Below are 14,184 nucleotides of genomic sequence, written 5' to 3'. Positions count from 1 at the left end.
GCCTGGTAGCCCTGCGGGCGTGTCCCTCTTTGACGAAGACATGGACTGTGGTCATGGCACTGGCTTAGGTGCTGGTGGTGGCCCTGACTGGGCAGTTGCCCCGCCAAGGTTCTCTTGGGTTGGTAGGTCATCACAACTCCCTGCTCGCTTTAGCGACTATGGAATGGAGTGACTGTTTTTTACATGCCTATGTTTACTGACTCCCAGTGTTTTAAGGGGAAGGTTGCATGTAGGTTTGGGGTACATTCTCTACTGTACGAGGGATGCATGTTAGAATGGGGCGCAGATGTGACGTCAGAGAGAGCCGACATTGTTATTGTTTATGAGTTTGTGGGTGTAAGAAACAAGGAGAAGTGCACATGATGCTGCTTTTAAGTTAAAGGCAATCGATCTGGCTATCAAAGAAGGAAATAGAGCTGCTGCACGTACCCTTGACATCAATGAATCAATGGTGAGACGTTGGAGAAGGCAGCATGAAGAACTGACTTTTCATATACCGGTAGTAGGCTGGTTATTTTGATAACGTAAACGGCCGCGGGACTGCACTTTTACTGGCGTGTTACAGGCGAGCACTTTGTATTACTTTGCACCGTTGTATTATTTGTACTCTGCACGAATGCTGTTCGCCATGTCAAAGATGTGAAAGTTTGATTGAATGATTGAAAGATTTATTGTTAATAAATGGGACGCTTTGCGTTCCCAAACAGTCATCTCTGTCCCGACAATCCCCTCCGTGGTAGCAGGAACCCCTATATACTACGGTAATTACACATCAAAACGCCTGCGGTTTATAGTCGGGTGCGGCTTTTATATGGAGCAATCTGTATTTTACCCTAAATTTAGCTGGTTCGGCTTATAGTCAGGTGCGCTTTATAGTCCGGAAATTACGGTATAATGTTTTTTGGAGTTTTGTCAGCAGAAAAGAGTGGCTTGAGAAGCCTTGTACACTTTGGAATGCTACACTTTGGTGGATTTAAGTTATAATCATTAGGGAGTGGTCAGACGGTGATCAGAAAAAAACAGCAGTTTGAAGAGATGTCACCTTGAACAAAAGGTGGCTTGACCACCTGCAACTGCCCCTGTGACACCTGCATGATGACGTAACCTTGAGCAGCCCTGAGTTAAAATTTATTTTTTAATGCCTTTATTATTTATCCTCTGCTTACATGGTGCATAATCCCAAATAAATTAATACTTAATCAAGAAACCAAACTAATTTTAAATTACTGACTAACAGGCTATATAGGCTACACAGAAAAAAAAATAGGTATTCAGAATTTTAAAACCTAATAACATGGAGTTATGGGAAGGAGAAGGAGGGTGCATTGCTAAAAAGATCCATAGTGAAACACCTCCAACAGCATTTTTAAAACATTGTGTCCGATGGTTTTTCTATAATTTATCTCATGGACACAGTAAAAGGTTTTTCTAGCATGCATGACCTACATGAAATGGATATATGTCATTTTAGGCACGGATGTATAATCAATATGTCCGTGCTTAAAACGACATATAGTACATCATATATAGGAGATGATAGTAAGCAGGGGCGGATCTACAGATCCCCAGCTGCCCCCTTACTTTTGTGTTCTTAAAACTGTACTTGTAAAAACAAAAATGCCACCATGTCCACAAGCTTTTCAAAGCATTGAAACAAACAATAAATTGGCCAAAAGTGAATAATTGTAAATATAATTCTAGGCCCCTGACCCACTCAGCTTTGGCCCTGCATCAAAAGTGCAGAGTGGCGTAAACAGTCCGACTCACACAGCAAGTCTGCTGCTGTGGAAAGAGTGGAGACTCTGAGCTGCCCCCAAGCATCTGAACGTGAATTTAGTTTACCCTTCTGAAGTTCAAACACACCAGTTTGACTTAGAGTTACAAATAAATGTCATGTATACTAGGTGATTCAGCATCAGCCATAACTGTGTGTGCATTATTTAGCCAAACGTGAAATCGCTCGCTCGTGATCTGTAAGAGCATGTTGCCCTTTGATCAGTTTTCATGCTTTTTTTTTTTTTTACAAGGGGAAAACAGTTTAATCAGTTGGCGGACACAGAGGGGGCCTCTCCGGGAACCATCACCTTATGGTGGTGGATAGGTTTGTGTGTTCCTATGAACCTGAGGGCTGTGTTGTCTGGAGCCTGGTGCTCCTGGTAGGGTCTCCCATGGCAGAGTGGTCTCAGGCAAGAGGCCCGACTAAGAATGGTTCAGAAAGACATGATAAATCGAGGAAGAGGAAAAGAGACCATGCCCAGAGGAAGCCCGGGCCCCTGTCTGGAGCCAGGCCCAAACAGAGGGCTCGCCGGTGAGCGCCTGCTGGCCAGGTTTGCCACGGAGCCCTGCACAGCCCAAAGAAGCGACGTGGCACCTTCCCCCTCTCCATCCTGTGGGCCCACCTCTCGCAGATGGAACCACTGGGGTCGGGTGCGCTGCAGCACGGAAGGCAGTAAAGGTGAGGGGCTTCGATGGACCAGACCCGGGCTGGCTCTGGGGACGTGAAATGTCACCTCTCTTTGAGGCAAGGAGCTGGAGATTGTGCGGGAGGTGGAGCGCTACCAGTTAGATCTGGTGGAGCTTACCTCCATACACAGTTTCGGTTCTGGAACCATACTCCTGGATAGGGGTTGGACCCTATTCTTCTCTGAAGGTTCCCCCAGGGTGGGAGCTGCGGGCGGGTTTAGGGATACTCACAAACCCCCCGGCTGAGTGCCGCGGTGTTTGTGTGGACGAGAGGGTCACCTCTTTACGCCTGCAGGTGGTAGGGGGGAAAACTCTGACTGTTGTTTGTGCATATGCACCAAGCAGCAGTCCGGAGTATTCAGCCTTCTTGGTGACCCTGAATGGAGTCCTGCATGGACCTCCAGTAGGGGACTCCATAGTTCTCCCTTAGAGTTAATGTGAGAAGTTCGGCCATCCATGAGGAACTCTGAGTAGAGCCCCTGCTCCTTTGCATTGAAAAGAGCCAGTTGAGGTGGTTCGGGCATATGGTAAGGATGCTCCCTGGGCGCTTCCCTAGGGAGGTGTTCCAGGCACATCCAGTTGGGAGGAGACCTTGGGGAAGACCCAGGACTAGGTGGCGAGATTATATCTCTGCACTTGCCTGGGAACGCCTCGGGATCCTCCAGTTAGAGCTGGTTAATGTGGCCCGGGACAGTGAAGTTCGGAGCCCCCTGCTAGAGCTGCTGCCCTCGTGACTCAATCCCGCATAAGCGGTTGAAGATAAAGTGAAGATGGGGAAGTGTTTAAAAATTCATCAATTGTAGATATTTTACATATAATTTAAATTCATTCAGGCAAAAATTTAAATTGGGGGATTATTTTAGAATTCTATTTTTGTGGATGAAAAATTATACCAAACAAAATAATATTACATTGGATCAAGTTGAGAGAACGGCCCCGGCAGAGAGGCTACATACATTTTTTTTCTAACAAATTCTATCACGGGAAAGGGAGTTTTAAGTGTTATGTCATTGTCCAATCAGATTCGTCAGATTCAAGTCGTGTTTCAAATGGTCCCGCCTCTCTGGGTGAATTCATTAACGTGGAAAATCGCCCAAGTATTCTCCCATTAACTCTCATGTTGTGGAGGAGGTCAAGTCCGCCAGCTATCTGGCCATCCAAGCTGATGAAACCACAGACGTCACTACGCAGACACAGCTGACACTTGTGCTTCGATACATTGATGACAACCATGCAGTGGAGGAACTTTTTTTGGTTTATTCCCATCTCAGATTCAACATCAGTTTCCATTGCCAGTGTACTGTTGGAGAGACTGAATCAGCTTTTGCCAGTGTGATGAGGGGAGAGAAGGCTGCTGTGCAGCAAAAGGTATGTGAACATTTTAAGAATGCCCATTATGTGCATTCCTATGCACATCAGTTTGACTCGATCATGCAGCAAGTAACCTTCCGGATCAAAAAAGTTAACATTTTCTTTTCTGATCTAAGCAGTATTGCGTCTTTCTTCTCCCGGTCAACGAAACGAGAGAAATTGAAATATCAAGCCGGTGTAAACAAAAGCTGGGAAAACATACAATCGCGAATTAAGGTAAGAGAAATATGAAGCACCCCAAACAATGTTACAGTAGGTCAAATATGGATAAATTAAACTGTGATATAATGTCATAAGGCAGGAATGAGTAACTAAGGAAGAGACTCTTCTGATAATGCCATAGGACTTCATAATTGTTTTGCATACATGTTCAATATGGTTTCCCCAGGACAATCTTTCATCAACCAATATACCAAGAAATTTTACACATGAGACTTGATTGATTTCAGTATTATTAATTTGCAGCTTTGAATCCTGCTTTGGAAAAGTTTTGTTTTTGTTTCTAAAAATTATATAATTTGATTGGTTTACATTCAAAGAAAGCTTGTTCATTTGAAACCATCTTGAGGCGTATTGCAGCGTGAGAGTAGCATTTCAGTGGCGCAGGTTCCCCTAAGGACGGCGCCATTTTCTCTTCTCGTAAACGCGGGAGGACTTACCGGATGCAGAATTATTATTTCATTATTTTTTGTTTGTATTGCAAAGGCCAAAATACAATACAAATAGGCATATTCAAATCGGTCACTCTCGGTCAGTTACTATGGTAACATGCTCTCTGAACCTCTCAGCAAACCTCGAGTTTCTCTCTGTCTCCGCCCTCTTTCAGCCACACACGGTATTTGATTTCCTCATTCATTCAGTCAGCAGGCGAGTTTTGGCGTAGTATAGTTCTGTTGTCTGTTTTTTCAGAAAATCACTGCAAAAATCAGACATTAGAAGTTATATTAGGTGGCGACTATTTCCACTACCATGGCGTGTCCTTTTGATAATGATCCCGTGGATGAAGGTGCAGCATTACTGCGCAGAGAATTAAATATTCGTCGGGAGATGATTATCAAACTATTGATTATTGTTCTTGCATTTCCAGGCAATTATCTTTTTGAGCGGTACAGTTTCACGTCACAGTCCATCATTTACATACACAACCTCATCCGTCCTTACATTTCCAACATTAACAACCAAAGTCATGCTCTCATATCCCAGCACATATTGTGTGTTGCGCTGCGTTTTTTTGCAAAAGGGAGTTTTTTTATACAACGTATAAAAATCAGTCAGTAGGCCTACATAGAAGTTCTTTTTCTAACTTCGTTCGGTGTTTCACTATGGGAATCGCCTTGGTGTGACCAACTATGGAAGCTCCAATGACACAACGTCTGTCTGTGACAGACAGGTCAAACTGTGCAGGGGTCACGCCCCCTCATACTACCACAGATGACCGGCCCTTCCTAAATCATTCTCGCTTTCTTCCCGTGAAGAATCTTGGTAAGCTCCCTCAGCTTATCTATGCTAGCTTGGATATCTGCTCAACTGTTCATAGACGAACCGTAAAGGATAGCGTCGTCGAACGCAGTTCCTGGCGTAAGTCTGGATTTGCTGAGTAAGTACTTCGTTAGAAGTTTACTTGCCGTTACACAGGTTAGTTCGAGCAGTGACCGCGTTAAGGCGAACTGCTCCTTTAGCTGCCCTGTATTTGTTTACCGGAGCGGTTGGTGACAGTGAAACGATAGCATACCCGCCGGCTAACGCGCTACGGCGAGCCGACCAGTCTCAGTTAGCATTAGCTTCTTAGCTGAGCCGAATACCGAAAGTTAAGCTAACGTGTTATGACGAGCTTACTCTTGCTAAACCCCGTCTGCTAGCACTACTGACCGACAGGCCACCGTGTTACGACGCGACTTGTACGGCTGAATATTTATACAATATCCCCCCTTTCCAGGCACTATGTCTTCGGCTACTACCCCCGCCATAGGGTCGGAACCGAAGACTAAGGAGGCTGCATTCCACCTGTGCCCTGCGTCATGCGTCATGCGGGGCGTCTATCTCGGGCAGGGACCCTCACCCGATGTGCATATGCTGCATGGGCGCTAAACACGCTCAGGCATCTTTGGCTGACCCCCAGTCATGCTCTCACTGTGCGTCAATGCCAGAGAAAGTATTGGAAAGGAGGCTGAGAGTGGCTGTGTCCAACAACCAGGACCCCTGTCTGTCAGGAGCCACAACCAGCTCCCATCTGCCGCGAGCCACAACGAGCTGGGCGGACATGATGGACGCTGAATCCCCGGCCATGCCTCCGCTTTTCGAGGAGCTCCTCGAAGTGGGACCGGGCTGTGAGGACGCAGAGGGCGACGCCAACTCTGACATCCTCGGCTTGGACGAAATGGAAGAAGAGGAGGACGACTCCACTTTTCCTGTTCCACAGTCCAGACCCCCCAGTGCGTCCGATGCTGTTTCCACAGTGGACGGCAACCTGTACGAGGTCTGCAGACGGGCCGCATCCAAATTAGGGATTCAGTGGCCTGCAGCCCAGGACACTGAGGGGGCAGAGAGGGACTTGACGGTAAGAGGCTCCCACCAGCCCAACCGCCATCAAAGCAACTCCTGCCAGCAGTGCCTGCCTGCATGAAAGAAATGAGCAGGTACTGGTCCAGTCCTTTTAAGAGTAAGCTCCCCACCAAAGGCTACTCTAAGCTAGAGATCCATGGAATGGGGGCTCTGGGGCTGGCCGAACCCCCAGTGGTGGAGCCTTCAGTGGCTTATCACCTCCACCCTAACCGTCGCTCTCTCTCAGCTTCATCCAGCATCTCTCTGCCCAGTAAGATGGAGCGCCTCACCGCCTCCACCTTTCAGAGGATGTACAGGTATGCAGCGCAGTCAGTGTGCTCTCTGAATGCTATGACCTTGCTGTCTGCGTACCAGGCGGAAATCCTGGAGGAAATGGGCCAGCAGCTGGATGGTGGGGCACCTAACCCAGCCCTCTGGGATGAGATCTGTGTAGTGAATGACCTCATGGCTGTGGTCGTGTTATGGGACTGGCAGTCTCAGGTGAGAGAGCCATGTGGCTGAACCACTCAGGCTTGAGTGATGCACAGAAGGCAGAGGTTATGGACGCAGCATACGACCCCACCAAAGGTCTTTTTGGTCCAGCTCTGGAAAAGATGAGGGAAACTAGCACCCTCAGAAAACAAGAAGGTGAAGTCTTTGACCTCTGCCTGCCCCAGAAACAAATCCCTAATGCCCCCTCTGTTCCAAGGGCAGGCTATGCCGCTGCGGCGAGAAATCTCTCTCCGGCTGCCGGGTGTGACGTCACTGCAGTGCGACTACAGGGGCCCACTTCCCGTCCGCGCAGACGCAGTTCACCCATGGGTCCTGTCCACTATTTCACAAGGGTACAGGCTTCAGTTTGCCATGAAACTACCCAGATTCAATGATGTGTTACTTTCAGTGGCCAGGGGAGACTCAGCGCGTGTCCTAGAGGAAGAAAATAACGTCCCTGTTACACAAACAAGCCATCAGAGCGGTCCGGAGCGCGGAGGCTCAGCAAGGGTTTTACTCCCGTTACTTCCTCATTCCGAAGAAGGGGAGCTCATCCCTCCGTCCCATTTTAGATCTCCATGTGTTAAACAGACATCTACGAAAATACACATTCAGGATGTTGAAACACAGGGTGCTTTGTCGATCTATTCGTCCGAGAGACTGGTTTGTAACGATCGATCTCTCTGACACATATTTTCACATAGCCATTTATCCCGCACACAGGAAGTTTCTCAGGTTTGCTTATCAGGGCAAAGCCTACGAATACCAGGCAATCCCATTCGGGCTGTCATTAGCCCTGAGGGTTTTCAGCAAGTGTGTGGAGGCGGCTCTGTCTCCGTTACGGAACAGCGGCATCAGAATATTTTCGTACATAGACGACTATCTAATATGCTCTCACTCTCGAGAGCAGGCACTCAAAGATTCCGCTACGGTGATAAATCATCTCATGGATCTGGGGTTCAATATAAACTGGGCAAAGAGCCGAGTGGAACCCTTGCAATGTACGGAGTATTTGGGTCAGCCTGTGAATGTTCTCATTCGTCCAGGTCATCGTTATCCTCAAAGCAATTTCAGTCAAAAACAACTGGACTGGTTGTTTGTCTAGGAAGACGTTTCACCTCTCATCCAAGAGGCTTCATCAGTTCATGTACGCATCTGACCAGGCTGGGACTGGTCCAACTAACTGGTGTGGAGATCCAGGTATTTAACCTCTCACAAGGCCGATGATGTCACTGACACCCTGTGTGCTCCAAATGCCCACGCCCGTCGTTGGAGTGACAGTCGTTGGTGGGCAGTTGGTTTCGACTTCGTTAGTGCTCTATTGAGTCTGAACGACAGTCGTTGGGGTCACCCGGGCCATGTGTGAACAGTTGTCCTTTGAGGTTAGATTGTTGAATCTCCTGGGAAGGGATGAAAGGGCGGCATTGTAAATTGGTGATAAGTGTTGTCTCAGACCCCCTCCTCTGTTTAGCGATGGTTTCTCCACTTTTACATAGATGGCTTCTTTTACTCCTCTTTCAAACCATCTGTCCTCTCTGTCCAAGATTTGGACATTGCTGTCATCAAAGGAGTGGGCTTTCTCCTTGAGGTGTAAGTGGACAGCCGAGTCCAGGCCTGAGGAGTTAGCTCTCCTGTGTTGGGCCATGCGTTTATGCAGTGGTTGTTTTGTTTCTCCAATGTAAAGATCTTTGCATTCCTCGTTGCATTGGACAGCATAAACAAGGTTGCTTTTGTGGCGGTGTGGTGTTCTGTCCTTCGGATGTACTAGTCTCTGTCTGAGTGTGTTACCGGGTTTGAAATACACAGGGATGCAGTGTTTGTTGAAAATCCTCCTGAGTTTCTCCGATACCCCAGCCACATATGGGATGACTATGTTGTTTCTCCTGTTATCTTTTTCTTTCTCAACCACTTTGGTTTTCTTTCTTGAGGCAGCTGCCTTTTTAACAAAGGTCCAGCTGGGGTAGCCACAAGTTGTGAGGGCGCCTCTGAGGTGCTTGCGTTCTTCCCCTTGAGCTTGTGAGCTAGTGGGCACGTTATCAGCTCTATGCTGCAGTGTTCTGATAACGCCAAGCTTGTGTTCCAAAGGGTGGTGAGAGTCAAAAAGTAGATATTGATCCGTGTGAGTGGGTTTTCTGTATACCCCTATGTGGAGGCTCCTGTCATTCTCCATATGGACGTCACAGTCCAAGAAGGGCAAGCTGTTGTCCTTAACTTCCTCTCTGGTGAGCTTGATGTTTCTGTCCACTGAGTTGATGTGTTCAGTAAAAGTTTGCACCTCTTTGGATTTGATCTTAACCCATGTGTCGTCCACATATCTGAACCAATGGCTTGGGGTTACTCCTTTAAAGGAGTTCAAAGCCTTGCCCTCTACCTCCTCCATGTACAGATTTGCCACAATAGGGGATACTGGTGAACCCATGGCACAGCCGTGTTTCTGTCTGTAAAAAATGCCATTAAACTGGAAATTTGTGTTATTCAGGCACAAATCCAGAAGTTGGCAAATGTGGTCTGGTTTGAGATTTGTTCGGTTTTGTAAGGAATTGTCCTGTGTGAGCCGCTCTCTTACCGTGGCCAAGGCCTCCATGGTTGGAATACAGGTGAACAAGGAAGTCACATCGTAGGACACCATGGTTTCATCTGGATCCATTTTTAGGTCTCGGACTTTGTTCACAAAGTCCATGGAGTTTTGGATGTGGCGTGGGGTGTTTCCCACCAGTGGTGCCAGAATATTGGCAACATGCTTGGCAATGTTATAAGTGACCGAGTTTATGCTGCTGACAATGGGCCTGAGCGGGGCCCCTTCTTTATGGATTTTTGGGAGTCCATATAAGCAGGGGGTTGAGTCCTGGGGGTAAAGCCTGTAATACTGTGGTTTGCTAATGACTCCTTCTTTTTGCAGTTGCTGTAGACATTCTATCACCTTCTTTTTGTAACCGCTGGTAGGGTCTCGTTTCAGAGTTTCATAAGTGTTAGAGTCACTGAGTAATGCAGAGATCTTTGCCTGATAATCAGTTGTATTGAGAACCACTGTGCATCTACCCTTGTCTGCTGGAAGGATAGTGATGCTGTGGTCTTTGCTCAGTGCCGTTACTGCTTTTCTCTCCTCAATGGTGAGGTTGGATGGGGGGACCTTAGCCTGGGACAACGCTGCTGACACTTTCAACCTTAGCTGTTCAGCCTCAGTTCCATTAAGGTTGTTTTTCTTTATAGCTGATTCCGTAGCCGTAATCAACTCCACAACGGGTACCTCTTTTGGTGTCATGGCAAAGTTCAAGCCCTTGGCTAAGACCTCCTTCTCTGGGTGGGAAAGATCTCTGTCCGACAAATTCTTAACCCATCTGTTTTGTGTTTCTTCCTTTGCTGGAAAGTCAGTTTTTTGCCTCCAAGTGAGTATTTCTGTGTTTTTGCCAGTGTCCCGGGATTGCAAATTGTGAAATTTCTTTGTTTGTCTCTCTTTGCTCTTGTTGTGCTGAGATAGTTGGGCTTTCTGGGTGAAATCCACAACTCTTTCCATGATAGAGACAGGTGGGATTGATGTCAGTTTCTGGAGTGAGAGGTCCGCTTTCTCTTTAAGCCCTTCAATGGTGAAATTGACCTGCCTTATTCGCTCACCAAGGAGTTGGTTTTGAGCCTTTTCTATGATTTTCTCCACTCTATGCCCTCTCATAGTGGAATTCAAACATAGGCTAGTTGGTGTAAGCCTTTGTTGTTTGCATCTCAGACTGAACCGTAGGTGGTTTTTGTAATCTGCAATTTTCCGAGCCAACCTTTCATGTTCCCGCACCGTTTTCAGGGTTGCCGACCCAAATTCTTGTGCAATGAGTATTTGGGTCTCACTATAAACTCCCTCTCTTACAGAGTCACGCTGCCAGAAGGGGGGTTAGCGTCTATCGCGCAGTGTCTCTCCCTCTTTCAGTGGGGCAAAGTAGTGTCGTTCAGGACGTGCCTGCGCCTGCTCGGTCTCATGGCTTCAACAATATCTGTTGTACATTTGGGGCTTCTGAAGATGAGGGATTTTCAGCGCTTGGTCACAGCGCTGCGCCTGTGCGCACGCCGTCAACTCAGCCACAGAGTGAAAGTGACGCTAGCGTGTGTGGTGGCTCTCCGCCCGTGGAGGGACTCGACGCCGCTAGCATCGGTTGTTCCGCTGGGGGGCGGTGTCGTTGAGAGTAACCATGACGACAGACAAGTCCCTGTCAGGATGGGGTGCGACCATGCTGGGCAGGGCAGTGAATGGCACATGGAGCCCGAGGCTGGCTCGAGCTCACATAAATCTCCTGGAGCTTTGGGCGGTGTTTTTTGCACTGAAGCATTGTCACCAATTTGCCCAAGGCCGCCATTTCTTGATAAAAACCGACAACTCCACGGTTGTGGCATACATCAACCGTCAGGGCAGCACTCGCTCTCTGAAGCTGCACAAGTTAGCTCGGGAGATCATACTGTGGAGCAGCACCAGGTTCCTGTCCCTTCGAGCAACCCATGTTCCGGGCGTTTTGAACAGGGGTGCAGATCTTCTGTCCCAAGGGAACCCCCTGTACGGAGAATGGACTCTCCACCCAGGTGGTAGAGCAGCTCTGGCAGAAATACGGCCAGGCAGCCGTAGATCTCTTCACCTCGCAGGAAAACGCTCAGTGTCCACTGTTTTTCTCCCTGTCGGACGTAAATGCACCTCTGGGTGTGGACGCTCTGGCCCACCCCTGGCTGAGAGGGCTGCTCTATGCATCCCCCCCCCCCCCCCCCTCAGCCTGACCTCCCCCACTCTAGCCAGGGTGAGGGAGCAGAGCTTGTCACTAATCTTGATAGCACCACGATGGTCGTCCAGGCATTGTGTAGCGGAAATAATTCAGCTACTAGCGGGCGAGCCATGGCCTCTCCCCATACGCAGGGACCTTCTATCCCAGGCACGCAGAGAGATCTACCACCCTCACCCAGATCGCATAGCTCTTTGGGCTTGGCTCGTGAGAGGTGGAACCTGAACATTGCAGGCCTGCCTGCACAGGTGATTAACACCATTCAGAGTGCAAGGGCCCCGTCCACTCGCTCTCTTTACAGTGGTAAGTGGCGGGTTTTTGAGGAATGGTGCGTCTCTAAACACACCATTCCTTTTCAGTGCTCGGTGGTTGACCTGTTGTGTTTCCTGCAGGAATTAGTAGATAAGGGGAAGGCCTTCTCTACAATTAAAGTATACCTAGCAGCCCTCTCAGCTTGTCATGTGGGCTTCGGAGATAAGCCGGTGGGGCAGCATCCCTTAGTTGGTCGCTTCATGAAGGGTGCGTGCCGCAAGCTTCCAGTTTCCAGGCCCCTGGTTCCTTTGTGGGACCTCTCAGTTGTGTCGGATGCCCTCTCTCATCACCCATTTGAGCCCTTAGAGGCGGTGGAGATGAAGTTTGTTTCTCTCAAAACAGTGTTGCTCTTAGCTTTGACCACAGCAATGCGTGTGAGTGATTTGCAGGCTTTTTCCATCCGCCCGTCCTGCCTGCAGTTTGCACCAGGACTCACCAGGGCCTGTATGCGGCCCAATCCAGCGTTTGTGCCTAAGGTGGTGGAGTCTGCCTACACATGTCCCACAGTAGAGCTTTCAGCTTTTCATCCTCCTCCCTTTTCCTCAGGTGAGGAGGAGAGGCTTAACACATTATGCCCGGTCCGGGCCCTACATGTGTATGTGAACAGGTCAGCTGGGTTCAGGAGAACGGATCAGCTGTTTGTGTCTTGGACTACTTCCCATAGAGGAAGGCCATTGTCCCGCCAGAGGCTGTCACACTGGATTGTGGAGGCCATATCTCTGGCTTATAGTTGTAAAGGTCTGCAGCCACCCCAGGGGTTGAGGGATCACTCTACAAGAGGTGTGGCCACTTCCTGGGCCTTATTCAGGGGAGTGTCTGTAGGGGACATTTGTGTTGCGGCGAGCTGGGCTACGCCTCACACTTTTGTGAAGTTTTACAGGCTGGATGTCACTGGACCTTCTTTGGCACAGGCGGTGCTAAGGGCTAACATGCCAGGGTCCCTGTGATAGTAACTTTCCAGCTCTGCTTTATTATGGCTGCGGGAGATTGAATGCAATCCGGGAGGCGTCTATATCTCCCATAGTGAAACACCGAACGAAGTTAGAAAAAGAACTTTGGGTTACTTAACGTAACCTCGATTCTTTGATAACAGAGTGAGGTGTTTCACCATCATTTCCCTCCTTGCATAGACACGGAAAGAAACCACAGACAGACGTTGTGTCATTGGAGCTTCCATAGTTGGTCACACCAAGGCGATTCCCATAGTGAAACACCTCACTCTGTTATCAAAGAACCGAGGTTACGTTAAGTAACCCAAAGTTATATTAGGTGGTGACTATTTCCACTAGCATGGCATGTCCTTTTGATAACGATCCCGTGGATGAAGGTGCAGCATTACTGCACAGAGAATTAAATATTCGTTGGGAGATGATTATCAGATCATAGACGTCCTTGCATTTCCAGCGGTACCGTAGTTGTGCCGTATTCAGCACCCCTGCCGTGAGATGCACCCCCTCGCATTACAGGTGATATTCTGGATCTATATATATATATATATATATACAACATATAAAACAGCCACTTACGGTAATATTTACTTTACAATGTAAAACATGCTCAAAATGAGGCGTCACCATGAGATTGTGCCAATGTTTTACCTGTTTGAACAATGTTTTTATGTTTCATCTTAAGCTGCTGCCAAGTGCGCTTCTCCCCCGCGGGGTTGCACCTAAATGAAATAAATTAATAGACTACCACTCAAGCAGTTTCCCCTGTGATATTACTGTGATTGCAACAGGACTACATTTAAACTTACGCATTGACCCGAGCAGCAATGTTCTCCCACGCCGTCTCCCTCTCTTTTGCTGCTGCAGCGGTGTAAACCTGCTCAAACTCACCGTATGAGCGCATTATAATTTCCAATTCCAGTGGTAGCGTAGCCCTGTTGTTCCCCGTTGCCATGGTGACTCGTCGAAACAGGGCTCCATTGATGCTGTCTTTTTATACTTGTGGTGCACGCGCTTAACTCCAGGTCAAACTACTCTGAGTTGATCAACCTAACGCAGATCTGCTGTTCTGGAACCGAAAACTCAGAGTTTCCTATCTCAGAGTAGATCAACTCAGAGTTCAGGGTTAGACTCAGAGTTTTTTGAACCTGCTTTGTGAAACGGACCCCGGGACATAAACTGAACAGTAAGAGAAAGTAAAGCAATAGAAAAGAAATAAACAAAAAAGACAACATTTTCTTACATGGGATTAATCAAAAGTAAAAGTTGATAAAGTGTCATACAGCAATAGGGCATTCTTTGATTTC

The sequence above is a fragment of the Echiichthys vipera genome (genome assembly GCF_963691815.1).
Source record: "Echiichthys vipera genome assembly, chromosome: X".
Taxonomy (NCBI): domain Eukaryota; kingdom Metazoa; phylum Chordata; class Actinopteri; order Perciformes; family Trachinidae; genus Echiichthys; species Echiichthys vipera.
This window is presented reverse-complemented; position numbering follows the sequence as displayed.